Source organism: Procambarus clarkii, chromosome 8 (genome assembly GCF_040958095.1).
Source record: "Procambarus clarkii isolate CNS0578487 chromosome 8, FALCON_Pclarkii_2.0, whole genome shotgun sequence".
NCBI classification, from domain to species: domain Eukaryota; kingdom Metazoa; phylum Arthropoda; class Malacostraca; order Decapoda; family Cambaridae; genus Procambarus; species Procambarus clarkii.
Genome location: NC_091157.1, coordinates 3,545,122 through 3,560,746, shown reverse-complemented (window position 1 = coordinate 3,560,746; position 15,625 = coordinate 3,545,122). Strand labels below are relative to the sequence as shown.

The 15,625-nt window shown below is 39.3% G+C and overlaps 1 long non-coding RNA gene across 1 annotated transcript in view; it reads left to right on the top strand.

Moving 5' to 3' along the window:
• LOC123759867 (uncharacterized) overlaps positions 1-14,571 on the top strand; it is a 40,818-nt gene extending 26,247 nt beyond the window's left edge. Inside the window, exons 2-4 of the long non-coding RNA XR_006773080.2 lie at positions 8,128-8,220; positions 8,421-13,903; positions 14,103-14,571. This is a non-coding gene — a long non-coding RNA (uncharacterized lncRNA). The remainder of the gene's footprint in view (positions 1-8,127; positions 8,221-8,420; positions 13,904-14,102) is intronic.
• The last annotated feature ends 1,054 nt before the right edge of the window (positions 14,572-15,625 follow it).

Below are 15,625 nucleotides of genomic sequence, written 5' to 3'. Positions count from 1 at the left end.
AAAGCTAGGTTAGGTTAGGTTAGGTAGGTTAGGTAGACGAAAAAACATTAATTCATGAAAACTTGGCTTATTAGGCAAATCGGGCCTTGAATAGTAGGCTGAGAAGTGCGTTCTGGCTATTAGGTACGACATATATATATATATATATATATATATATATATATATATATATATATATATATATATATATATATATATGTCGTACCTAGTAGCCAGAACTCACTTCTCAGCCTACTATGCAAGGCCCGATTTGCCTAATAAGCCAAGTTTTCATGAATTAATGTTTTTTCGTCTACCTAACCTACCTAACCTAACCTAACCTAGCTTTTTTTGGCTACCTAACCTAACCTTACATATATATATAGGTTAGGTTAGGTTAGGTAGGGTTGGTTAGGTTCGGTCATATATCTATGTTAATTTTAACTCCAATAAAAAAAAATTGACCTCATACATAGTGAAAAGGGTAGCTTTATCATTTCATAAGAAAAAAATTATAGCAAATATATTAATTCAGGAAAACTTGGCTTATTAGGCAAATCGGGCCTTGAATAGTAGGCTGAGAAGTGAGTTCTGGCTACTAGGTACGACATATATATATATATATATATATATATATATATATATATATATATATATATATATATATATATATATATATATATATATGTCGTACCTAGTAGCCAGAACGTACTTCTCGGCCTACTATGCAAGGCCCGATTTGCCTAATAAGCCAAGTTTTCCTGAATTAATATATTTTGTCTATTTTTTTCTGATGAAATGATAAAGCTACCCATTTCATTATGTATGAGGTCAATTTTTTTTTATTGGAGTTAAAATTAACGTAGATATATGACCGAACCTAACCAACCCTACCTAACCTAACCTAACCTATCTTTATAGGTTAGGTTCGGTTAGGCAGCCGAAAAAGTTAGGTTAGGTTAGGTTAGGTAGGTTAGGTAGTCGAAAAACAATTAATTCATGAAAACTTGGCTTATTAGGCAAATCGGGCCTTGCATAGTAGGCTGAGAAGTGCGTTCTGGCTACTAGGTACGACATATATATATATATATATATATATATATATATATATATATATATATATATATATATATATATATATATATATATATATATATATATATATATATATGTCGTACCTAGTAGCCAGAACTCACTTCTGAGCCTACTATGCAAGGCCCGATTTGCCTAATAAGCCAAGTTTTCATGAATTAATTGTTTTTCGACTACCTAACCTACCTAACCTAACCTAACCTAACTTTTTCGGCTACCTAACCTAACCTAACCTATAAAGATAGGTTAGGTTAGGTTAGGTAGGGTTGGTTAGGTTCGGTCATATATCTACGTTAGTTTTAACTCAAATAAAAACACAATTTACTCGTACATAATGAAATGAATAGCTCTATCATTTCAGAAGAAAAAACTGAGAAAACTATATAAATTCAGGAAAACTTGGCTTATTAGGCAAATCGCGTCTTGCATAGTAGGGCGAGTACTGTGTTCTGGCTACTAGATACAACATATATATATATTTCGGCCTACTATGCAAGATGCGATATATATATATATATATATATATATATATATATATATATATATATATATATATATATATATATATATATATATATATATATATATATATATATATATATATATAGTACAGTACTCGCCCTACTAATATATATATATATATATATATATATATATATATATATATATATATATATAATTATATATATATATATATATATATATATATATATATATATATATATATCGCATCTTGCATAGTAGGCCGAAATATATATATATGTTGTATCTAGTAGCCAGAACACAGTACTCGCCCTACTATTATATATATATATATATATATATATATATATATATATATATATATATATATATATATATATATATATATATATATAAATATATATATATATATATAGTACAGTACTCGCCCTACTATTATATATATATATATATATATATATATATATATATATATATATATATATATATATATATATATATATATATATATATATATATATATATATCGCATCTTGCATAGTAGGCCGAAATATATATATATGTTGTATCTAGTAGCCAGAACACAGTACTCGCCCAACTATTATATATATATATATATATATATATATATATATATATATATATATATATATATATATATATATGTCGTACCTAGTAGCCAGAACTCACTTCTCAGCCTACTATTCAAGGCCCGATTTGCCTAATAAGCCAAGTTTTCCTGAATTAATATATTTACTATAATTTTTTTCTTATGAAATGATAAAGCAACCCTTTTCTCTATGTATGAGGTCAATTTTTTTTTATTGGATTTAAAATTAACGTAGATATATGACCGAACCTAACCAACCCTACCTAACCTAACCTAACCTATATTTATAGGTAAGGTTAGGTTAGGTAGCCAAAAAAAGCTAGGTTAGGTTAGGTTAGGTAGGTTAGGTAGACGAAAAAACATTAATTCATGAAAACTTGGCTTATTAGGCAAATCGGGCCTTGAATAGTAGGCTGAGAAGTGCGATCTGGCTATTAGGTACGACATATATATATATATATATATATATATATATACATATATATATATATATATGTCGTACCTAATAGCCTATATATATATATATATATGTCGTACCTATATATATATATATATATGTCGTACCTAATAGCCAGAACGCACTTCTCAGCCTACTATTCAAGGCCCGATTTGCCTAATAAGCCAAGTTTTCATGAATTAATGTTTTTTCGTCTACCTAACCTACCTAACCTAACCTAACCTAGCTTTTTCTGGCTACCTAACCTAACCTTACCTATAAATATAGGTTAGGTTAGGTTAGGTAGGGTTGGTTAGGTTCGGTCATATATCTACGTTAATTTTAAATCCAATAAAAAAAAATTGACCTCATACATAGAGAAAAGGGTTGCTTTATCATTTCATAAGAAAAAAATTATAGTAAATATATTAATTCAGGAAAACTAGGCTTATTAGGCAAATCGGGCCTTGAATAGTAGGCTGAGAAGTGAGTTCTGGCTACTAGGTACGACATATATATATATATATATATATATATATATATATATATATATATATATCGCATCTTGCATAGTAGGCCGAAATATATATATATATGTTGTATCTAGTAGCCAGAACACAGTACTCGCCCTACTATGCAAGACGCGATTTGCCTAATAAGCCAAGTTTTCCTGAATTTATATAGTTTTCTCAGTTTTTTCTTCTGAAATGATAGAGCTATTCATTTCATTATGTACGAGTAAATTGTGTTTTTATTTGAGTTAAAACTAACGTAGATATATGACCGAACCTAACCTACACTACCTAATCTAACCTAACCTATCTTAACCTGACATAAACTAACATAACCAAGTGAATAATTTATTTTCTTTATATAATATAATATTAATGATTCAAATAAACAATTAGAAACAATTTATTGAAAATAAAGAAAATCACTCTGCCTATTAGGCAAATCGGGCCTTGCATAGTAGGCCGAGTAGTGCATTCTGGCTACTAGGTACGACATTATATATATACATATATATATATATATATATATATATATATATATATATATATATATATATATATATATATATATATATATATATATATATATATATATATATATATATATGTATCTGTGTATCTGTGTGGCGATACAGAGGGGAAATGCGCACTGCATCCAGGGTTCCTGCCCGCCATCTGAGGAGCTGGAGGAACTCGACAACCTATGACAACCATCTTTGTAACCCATATGTAACTCCTTTTTTGTAACAAAGTTCAAATAAAGTAAATATATATGTGTACATACAAAAGAATGGGGGTGGTAGAAGAAGATAATATTAGTGTTCAGTGAGAAACCACAAGGTCTCCTCTGAATACTTTTTATTTTCTTCTCCGAGGCTATATGGGTCCCCACATTGGCACCAGAGGTGGTACCCTCACAAACTAAATATATATATATATATATATATATATATATATATATATATATATATATATATATATATATATATATATATATATATATATATATATATATATATATATATATATATATATATGTCGTACCTAGTAGCCAGAACTCACTTCTCAGCCTACTATGCAAGGCCCATTTGCCTAATAAGCCAAGTTTTCATGAATTAATGTTTTTTCGTCTACCTAACCTACCTAACCTAACCTAACCTAGCTTTTTTTGGCTACCTAACCTAACCTTACCTATATATATAGGTTAGGTTAGGTTAGGTAGGGTTGGTTAGGTTCGGTCATATATCTACGTTAATTTTAACTCCAATAAAAAAAAATTGACCTCATACATAGTGAAAAGGGTAGCTTTATCATTTCATAAGAAAAAAATTATAGTAAATAAATTAATTCAGGAAAACTTGGCTTATTAGGCAAATCGGGCCTTGAATAGTAGGCTGAGAAGTGAGTTCTGGCTACTAGGTACGACATATATATATATATATATATATATATATATATATATATATATATATATATATATATATATATATATATATATATATATATATATATATATATGTCGTACCTAGTAGCCAGAACTCACTTCTCAGCCTACTATTCAAGGCCCGATTTGCCTAATAAGCCAAGTTTTCCTGAATTAATATATTTACTAAAAAAATTTTCTTATGAAATGATAAAGCTACCCTTTTCACTATGTATGAGGTCAATTTTTTTTTATTGGAGTTAAAATTAACGTAGATATATGACCGAACCTAACCAACCCTACCTAACCTAACCTAACCTATATATATAGGTAAGGTTAGGTTAGGTAGCCAAAAAAAGCTAGGTTAGGTTAGGTTAGGTAGGTTAGGTAGACGAAAAAACATTAATTCATGAAAACTTGGCTTATTAGGCAAATCGGGCCTTGCATAGTAGGCTGAGAAGTGAGTTCTGGCTACTAGGTACGACATATATATATATATATATATATATATATATATATATATATATATATATATATATATATATATATATATATATATATATATATATATATATATATATATATATATATATATATATATATATTATTAAATATGACCGAAAAAGTAAGATTAATAATTCTAACACGAATTTTCTCAATCTTTCGTACATTTCTTTTCACTGTTGGAGGTAAATCAAAAATCAATTCTCCAAAATTCATTTTTATTTCTAGTCTGACGCGACACGAGCGCGTTTCGTAAAACTTATTACATTTTCAAAGACTTTAGTTTACAAATACACAACTGAATAGAACTTACGCATCTCCGATTTTATATCTACATTTGAGTGAGGTGGAAGGGGTGATGTGGCATTAATCAACACAAGACAGAACAAGGGGTGGTATTAATAGGGTATTAATTTCATCAACACAAGACAGAACAAGAGGTGACATTAATAGGGTATTAATTTCATCAACACAAGACAGAACACGAAACAATGGGTATTGAATAGAAGTGTTTGTAGAAAGCCTATTGGTCCATATTTCTTGATGCTTCTATATTGGATTGGAGTCTTGAGGTGGGTAGAATATAGTTGTGCAATAATTGGCTGTTGATTGCTGGTGTTGACTTCTTGATGTGTAGTGCCTCGCAAACGTCAAGCCGCCTGCTATCGCTGTATCTATCGATGATTTCTGTGTTGTTTACTAGGATTTCTCTGGCGATGGTTTGGTTGTGGGAAGAGATTATATGTTCCTTAATGGAGCCCTGTTGCTTATGCATCGTTAAACGCCTAGAAAGAGATGTTGTTGTCTTGCCTATATACTGGGTTTTTTGGAGCTTACAGTCCCCAAGAGGGCATTTGAAGGCATAGACGACGTTAGTCTCTTTTAAAGCGTTCTGTTTTGTGTCTGGAGAGTTTCTCATGAGTAGGCTGGCCGTTTTTCTGGTTTTATAGTAAATCGTCAGTTGTATCCTCTGATTTTTGTCTGTAGGGATAACGTTTCTATTAACAATATCTTTCAGGACCCTTTCCTCCGTTTTATGAGCTGTGGAAAAGAAGTTCCTGTAAAATAGTGTAATAGGGGGTATAGGTGTTGTGTTAGTTGTCTCTTCAGAGGTTGCATGGCTTTTCACTTTCCTTCTTATGATGCCTTCGACGAAACCATTGGAGAAGCCGTTGTTGACTAGGACCTGCCTTACCCTACAGAGTTCTTCGTCGACTTGCTTCCATTCTGAGCTGTGGCTGAGAGCACGGTCGACATATGCGTTAACAACACTCCTCTTGTACCTGTCTGGGCAGTCGCTGTTGGCATTTAGGCACATTCCTATGTTCGTTTCCTTAGTGTAGACTGCAGTGTGGAAACCTCCGCTCTTTTCCATGACTGTTACATCTAGAAAGGGCAGCTTCCCATCCTTTTCCATCTCGTAAGTGAAACGCAGCACGGAACTCTGCTCAAATGCCTCCTTCAGCTCCTGCAGATGTCTGACATCTGCAGGACATAAAAAAAAATTTGGTTTATTGTTACACACAATGGTGCTACATAGCCTTTCCAGCTTGGTGCCTTCTTTTAATACTTACTGATTAAAAAATAAATAATAAATACATTTTATTCAGGAAAAGTACATACAGTTGATTTACAAACATAATGTTGGATTTACAGACAGATCTAGTACATACAATACCTAAAGCCACTAATACTCATTGCATTTCGGGCAAGGTGTGGGGGAAAAAACACAGACTAAAACTTAATAGTAATTGGGATTAGGTATAAATTGTGTTGAAAGAAGGAATAAAAAAATACAAAAAGGGGGGTTAACATAGCATAAATCAGCAATTGCACATGTTGGTGAACAGCGTTGTTTAAAAAATAGCAAGACATGGGTTGACATTTAGGAGGTAAGTTAGGTTACATGGAGTTAATTAGGCAATACTTGGTTTAACTCTTAAACTGGTTGAGAGAGGTACAGCCTTTGACATGATTCGGGAGGTCATTCCACATTCTGGGTCCCTTGATTTGTAGAGCACTTCTAGTTTGGTTACACACAGTTAAATTGAGTAACAGGAAGAGGTCTTGGACACAAATTTGTTCCATGCTAAATGTAGAGGAATCAGCTGAGTATTCCTCAAATAAAATAAGTTGCCTCAGCTTATAAGGTAAATAAAATAAGCATTTCTCAAATAAGTAGCTGCCTCACCTCACTGCCTTACTGCTACATAGCCTTCCCGGCATGGTGCCTTCTTTTGATAATTACTTGTTCCACACCCAAATTGTATAACAGGAAGAGGTCTTGGACCCCTACTTCCTTCTCTCTTTTTTAATAATCTATATAGTCATAATTATAGCTTTAAGTATTCAATGAATAAAGTTTGTGACATTTTTACCCTTCTCCTTACCTAACATCATTTGTGCAGCATATTTTTATTTTATGTCTCACCCAGATTTAATTTCAAAATAAAACCAAACTAAATAAATTAGAAATGGGTGTGTATAGCTAAGGTACACCCTTACTACTAGGTGAACAGGGGCATTTGGTGATAGTAAATGATCCCATCAGGCAGGGCTTATCACCTTCTCTCATATTTCATGTTCACCAGTGTTTATTTACTTAATAACTACTGGTATAATATCTTGCCATTATAAAACTAATTCTACTATCATCAAACACATATTTACTTCAAGTTTCAAGCAGAGAATGCATATATAACTAACACGAAGGACTCCTCTTCGCTAGATTCACCAGCTGTAATATTTTGGTCATGTTCCAATATCATAAATCGATCCCAGTGTTATGTAGTAGAGAAAAAATGACTTATATCCAGTTTACGTAAAGCTACGAGTGGTCGAAACCACACTTAAATCCCGGAATGAACTTACGAAGGTTTTTCCACTTAGGGTAGCTACTTGAATATGGACGTAGCCGCCACGAAGGCGCTAAGAGGGAAAACGTTCTTTGCTAAGAGGAAAAACCTTCCTAAGTACCTTCCTGAATCCGGTCCCTGGCATGTGGCCAGTCTGTGACGACCAATAATGGTACCTAAAAAGAAGCTGCAGGAGTGATGCACGATGCTCGTAATTTTCGCTTTCTTGACAGAGGTTCCTTGTCACACCTGGCAATATGAAGACTGTGTTGGGCCTCGTGGCTGGACTCTGCCTCCTGCTGGTGATGCTGCAGGTAGCTCCTGCGGTGAGTCGAGTCCCTGTGTGTATGGTGTGTTCAGATATATATCCTCATGGCATCATTATATAACGTGCCATTGTTCACCAGTGTATATCCTAGTACAAGTTTTGTTCACCACTATCCACACTGACCAAGTAACATCAGACAAGGTAATTTTTCACAAGGAGGGATAAAGACATTTGTTCTGATACCTCTCGTCCTAACAGTCTGGCGCCGTGGAGCTGTTCTCGTTCGTGCCGGAGTCCCGGGTGGACAGATCTACCAGGTGCTGTGCCTGCCCCTTTCGTCCGCCTGTCATCAACTTCACAACATCAGGACATCCTCCCCAAGCTGCCAGAGCCAGTTTCGGTGGACCGAGTCGTTGTTGTCGTTGTAGGAACGTTGGGTAGTGCTCTAAATACGCCCTCTGTCCTCTGTCGTTCTCCAAAATGTTTACAAGCCTACTTGTTGCTATCATATGGGTTGGATAAGATGATCTTATCCTCAGATGAGGGACCATGGCCATCAATATACAGAATTAGCAAGTTAGTTGATAGGGCTTGGATGTCTACTAGATAGTACCTGTGGTGACCATCTCGTAGATAGCACCTGTGGTGACCTTCTAGAGTTTCTATACAGCTGTATTCTCAGTGATCACGTACTCTATTTTTGTGAATAAAATGGATGAAAATGTAACTGTTGGATTTTTATTTTATGTCACTTAAGAGCTGTAATAAATTTAACCTAACACGATGATATGTGGCTCACAGGATACCATGGTGATATGTGGCTCACGGGGTACCATCGTGGTATGTGGCTCACAGGGGTACCATGATGGTATGTGGCTCACAGGGTACCATGATGGTATGTGGTGTAACACCGGAAGGGCTTCGTACCTTCTTCTACTCCACCCGTCCGTATTCTTATTCAATTTTCTTCAAACCAAGGGACCCTAGAGCTATTACTCTAGCCGAACCCCACGCCATGTGGTCGTAAGCCGTTTGACCGGCTTAAGATTCTACAACCTTTATGACATGGAAGTAGATCTCTAGCAAAACTCTAGAATCTCCTTACGCTGCCACCACCAGACCATTAACACTGAGCAAAAACCGAGGTCTGGATCGATTATGCTCTCAATAAACCTTGGGGGCTTGATCCCCAACTAGTTGGTATGGGAGGGATTAATTTACGTTAAAGTGCGGCAATATTAACAATGAAAGGGATAATGAATTCTTAATCGGTGTTAGAATTTGCGGCCCAACGAAACTCGGCCTCGTGGGAGCCACGTGGCCAGGAAATGTAAATAATAGTACATAAAATGGAAATTAATAAAAAGGCAATTTACTAGCTAAATGATTTATTCAAAACTAAACAAAATCTAATACAAAGCACTCCCTGTTTTAAAAGGCAATGAGATTACTAACTTCCTATACTCAAAACCATAGCAACTAAACCTTTTAGGGCGACCAGCGGTGGTAGTGCTGGTCTAGGGGAGAGGTGGATAGAGGTCACCTTCCTGAGTTGTTGCTTTTTCCACACTCCTCTTCCCTCTCGCTCCTCTACACAGAAGCACAGATGGGTATCCCTACGCCTGGCTTTACTAAGTTCACTCGTAGGGTTTAAGTTGAACAACTAATCTCTGTTGTACTGAACGACCCAGATGGTTGAATTCTTTTAACTGTAGTTAATTACACAGGCATCTTAGGGAAGAGCTATTTCCGATTACAAAATGGCTATTTGACTTTTGAGAAATACTGAATGTGGAAACTCTGAGGACCCGTGACCACCAGGTGGCCGAGGTCACTCCTCGCCACGGCCTATAGTCCCGGCTCGTGACGTCACTGATGGTGACTTACTCATTATTCTGACAATTAGGATACTCTTGATACTATAAACACGAATACTATTGAATATAATTTGAATGATGTGACAGTGTTCCCCGATTATATTTCTCCCACGCCTGCTGTAAGAGTCATATCCACTTTTCCCTAGCGTTCTCTACGTTGCGGGCAACAATTTGATATATGTGGGAGCGTGTAGTGTTCTCGCGTTGGCGTGAAATTCGTAAAAGAAAAGTATTTTGGCCTGTGGTTTAGGCCCTTTAGGACGCCAATATGGCGCTGGCCCCTCTGTTTTGCCGCCAAAACTGTGTGACCTTAGTGGCACCAGATTGGTCACTGACAGTGACGTGGCACAGGGAGCCAATGAAAACCGCCCCTGGTAAGTATGACGTCACGAAGGCAGGGGGGGTCCGGAGATTGTGCCTCTTTGGCGCCACCACCAATCTGACACGACACGTCAAGGTGGACGGATGTGCGAAGGTTGGTCCTGTCAGATTTGACAGTTGAACCCCGCTCCTGTGGATTTTACGCGTCGTAGTCTGCAAGTACGCTGTGAGGTCTTCCCTTGTTCATGTGTTGGACTGAAGAGGGAATAGATGGAATATTGAGCAACAAGTGCTCCAGGGACAGGTGCTTTGCAAGAAGAAGAAGTGAAGTCTGTGCAGTGAAGTATGTGACGTCTGAGACAGTTCACCCTTCTGTGATGACGTAGAGGCTGGGCCAATCCACCGGGAAGCAGTGAAAGAAGAAAACTAATTGGGAATCAGGACGACTGCAGCCGAGAAGTAGGTTGGCAGCCGTAGTTGTGAGGAAAAGTCGACGGCTGGGAGACCGACTCCAACCCTGCAAGACGTTGTGGAGGAGCACGGACCTGCGGAGGACAGAGCACGGAGACGACGCATTTATTTTGGGACATTGATTGGGTTCCTGGAGAACGCATCAGTGTGTGTGTGGGGGCGTTCCCTACAACGAGGCGAGAGCCGGGACCAGGAGCTACAATTCAACTCTCACCGGAGGGCGAGTCCACATCAGCAAGGTGGAAGTAGGTGATTCTAGTTTCCCTCCCAATTCCCCTTTAGTCAGCTATATATTTAGCCAGAGTATCTTTCATGTCGTGAGCAAGGCTCACCTATGTCTATGTCACAGTAAGGCACAGTTGTGCAGAGTGAGGCTGTACAGAGCTCTCACGATATTTATATATGTGGTGTGTGCAGGCACCTGGAATTATTGAAGAGTTGACTGTGTCGTTGATGATTTCTTTCATGTGACATTAATATGATAACTTATGCCAGAGAATATATATATAAGTGCACCAGTTATTGGTGTTAGGCTGTGTGCCCAGTATTTATCTTATTATTATGGATATTGATGAATTTATCTCTATATATGTATATGTTAGTGTGTTGGATAACATTTCCATATGTGCAGTGATTAATTGTGTTATCGCCTGCGAAAGGAATTACTGAATCTAAGGTCAGTACCGTAACTGATTGCATTTATTATTAAGTACAGTGCAACGCCATTATAGTAAAATATTATGTTAAGTGCTGTAGAAATGAGTTATTGAACTTGAGATCAGTGTGGTGATTCATTGCGTTCTATTGCCATTATAGAAATATTGTGTTGATTACAAACATAGTGATCCCTGCGAATTTATAGAATCAGGCGCTTCACGCCAAAGAAACAAGTACTAAGCATTCGCACGGTGAGGGGGGGGGGCCTCTCAGCTGATTATTACATTGACAGGAGGGGGGGGAGTGTTACCCTCTTGATGAGCCCCAGTTTTATGAAGAGAGAGTGACTTTCTGCATTGTACTTGATGTTTCGTTGTTGATACGGATATAATACCTTGAAGTTTTTAAGTAAAATACAAAATACCTTCGCGTTTGTATTATCCCTCCATATATATCTTGTTGCTATAGAGCAGTTCCAAAGAGTGAGAGTATTAGAGACATATACCTGCTTGTGACCAGATTTAATGAGTGAGCTCTCTGCCACTCGTACCACAATTCCACAATACCACTGACGTGTTACTGGACACGGGAAACACCAGTTGTCGATCTTGCAGTTAGTAGTAGAATCCTTGTCGGGGCGGGCACACGGTTAGGAGAGAGCAAACTGCGTTCCCACTCATTCTTTGGCTATAAGGCTGGCTGGGGATCGACTGGGATACTCTCCTGGCGAACAGTGGCGCTGCGAGGATTGAGTGAAGACCCGCAGGGCTACGGTGAGTAACAGTGATCGCTAATACTACTGGGTGGCGTCCATATAGAGAGAGAGACACCCCGACATTGGTGACCTTGCCAGGATAAAGTACTTAGGATATCTTGTATACTCCTACTTGCCTCGCGTTCCCCGACAATGAAGATTAATTTATCTAAATTACTGAATACTGTAGGATAATTCATTATACAATACTGTGAGACAAAGGCGCCATTTTGTATTTCAACCTCCAATTCCCAGGGGATGCCCTGTGCTCCCAGTCAGGTCCCTACACATGACTCCAACCTCCCACACTCCCATGTCTGAGAGAGAACATACTGGATCATTCCTACAACAACCTAGTTTGTTAGAGTGACTCACACTGTACCATTGTGGTATGTGGCTAACAGGGTACCAAGGTGGTATGTGGCTCACAGGGTACGATGGTGGTATGTGGCTCACAGGGTATCATTGTGGTATGTGGCTCACAGGGTACCATGGTGGTATGTGGCTCACAGGGTACGATGGTGGTATGTGGCTCACAGGGTACCATGATGGTATCTGGCTCACAGGATACCATGGTGGTATGTGGCTCACATGGTACCATGGTGGTGACTCACAATGTACCATGTTGGTATGTAACGCCCAGGGTACCATTGTGGTATGTGGCTCACAGAGTACCATGGTGGTATGTGGCTCACAGGGTACGATGGTGGTATGTGGCTCACAGGGTATCATTGTGGTATGTGGCTCAGAGGGTACCATGGTGGTATGTGACTCACAGTGTACCATGGTGGTATGTGGCTCACAGGATACCATGATGGTGAGAGACTCACAGGGCACCATGTTGGTGACTCACAGGGTACCACGGTGGTATGTGACTCACAGGGTACCATGGTGGTATGTGACTCACAGGGTACAATGGTAGTATGTGGCTCACAGGGTACCATGGTGGTATGAGGCTCACAGGGTACCATGGTGGTATGTGGCTCACAGGGTACCATGATGGTATGTGGCTCACAGGGTACCATGGTGGTATGTGGCTCACAGGGTACCATGATGGTATGTGGCTCACAGGATACCATGGTGGTATGTGGCTCACATGGTACCATGGTGGTGACTCACAATGTACCATGTTGGTATGTAACGCCCAGGGTACCATTGTGGTATGTGGCTCACAGGGTACCATGGTGGTATGAGGCTCACAGGGTACCATGGTGGTATGTGGCTCACAGGGTACCATGATGGTATGTGGCTCACAGGATACCATGGTGGTATGTGGCTCACATGGTACCATGGTGGTGACTCACAGGGTACCATGTTGGTATGTAACGCCCAGGGTACCATTGTGGTATGTGGCTCACAGGGTACAATGCTGATATGTGACCCACAGGGTACCATGGAGGTATGTTGCTCACAGGGTGCTATGGTGGTACTGTGTCGTGATCCTGGTTCATGGCCACAGTCTGTGTCATGATCCTGGCGTGTGGCCAGTCTGTGACGACCAATAATGGTACCTAAAAAGAAGCTTCAGGAGTGATGCACGATGCTTGTAATTTTCGCTTTCTTGACAGAGGTTCCTTGTCACACCTGGCAATATGAAGACTGTGTTGGGCCTCGTGGCTGGACTCTGCCTCATGCTGGTGATGCTGCAGGCAGCTCCTGCGGTGAGTCGAGTCCCTGTGTGTATGGTGTGTTCAGATATATATCCTCAGGACATCAATATATAACGTGCCAATGTTCACCACTGTATATCCTAGTACAAGTTTTGTTCACCACTATCCACACTGTACAAGTAACATCAGACAAGGTAATCTTCACAAGGGGGGATAAAGACATTTGTTCTAATACCTCTCATCTCAACAGTCTGGCGCCGTGGAGCTGTTCGCGTTCGTGCCGGATTCCCGGGTGGACAGATCTACCAAGTGCTGTGCCTGCCCCTTTCGTCCGCCTCTCATCTACTTCACATCATCAAGACATCCTCCCCAAGCTGCCAGAGTCGGTTTCGGTGGACCGAGTCGCTGTTGTCCTTGTAGCAACGTTGGGTAGTGCTCTGAATACGCCCTCTGTCCTCTGTCGTTCTCCAAAACGTTTACAAGCTTACTTATTGCTATCATGTGGGTAGGATAAGGTGATCTTATCCTCAGATGAGGGACCATGGCCAACAATATACATAATTAGCAAGTTAGTTCATAGGTCTTGGATGTCTACTGGATAGCACCTGTGGCAACCATCTCATAGATAGCACCTGTGGTGACCTTCTAGTATCTCTATACAGCTGTATTCTCAGTGATCACGTATTCTATTTTTGTGAATAAAATGGATAAAAATGTAACAGATGGATTTATATTTTATGTCACTTAAGAGCTGTAATATATTTAACCTAACACGATGGTATGTGGCTCACAGGATACCATGGTGATATGTGGCTCACAGGGTACCATGGTGGTACGTGGCTCAAAGGGTACCATGGTGGTATGTGGCTCACAAGGTACCATGTTGATGTGTGACTCACAGCGGTACCATGGTGGAATGTGCAGGTTCACAAGGTATCATGATGGTATGTGGCTGACAGGGTACCATGATGGAATGTGGCTCACAGGGTACCATGATGGTATGTGGCTTACAGGGTACCATGATGGTATGTGGATAACAGGGTACCATGGTGGTATGTGGCTCACAGAGTACCATGGTGGTATGTGGCTCACAGGGGTACCATGGTGGTATGTGGCTCACAGGGGTACCGTGGTGGTATGTGACTCAAAGGGTACCATGGTGGTATGTGGCTTACAGGGTACTATTGTGGTATGTGGCTCAAAGGGTACCATGGTGGTAAGGCTCACAGGGTACTATGGTGGTGTGTGGCTCACAGTGTTCCAGGGTGGTATGGCTCACAGGGTACCATTGTGGTATGTGGCTCACAGGGTACCATGGTGGTATGTGGCTCACAGGGTACCATGGTGGTATGTGGCTCACAGGGTACCATGGTGGTATGTGGCTCACAGGGATCTATAGTGGTATGTGGCTCACAGTGTACCATGGTGGTCTGGCTCACAGGGTACCATGGTGGTATTGATCACAGGGTACCATGGTGGTATGTGGTTCCCAGGGTACCATGTTGGTATGTGGCTCCCAGGGTACCAAGGTGGTATGTGGATCCCATGGTGGTATTTGGCTCACAGGGAACCATGGTGGTATGTGTGACTCATAAGGTAACGTGATGGTATGTGACTCACAGGGTACCATGGTGGTATGTGGCTTACTAGTACTATGGTGGTATGTGGCTCACAGGGTACCATGGTGGTATGGCTCACAGGGTACCATGGTGGTATGTGGCTCACAAGGTACTATAGTGGTATGTGGCTCACAGTGTACCATGGTGGTCTGGC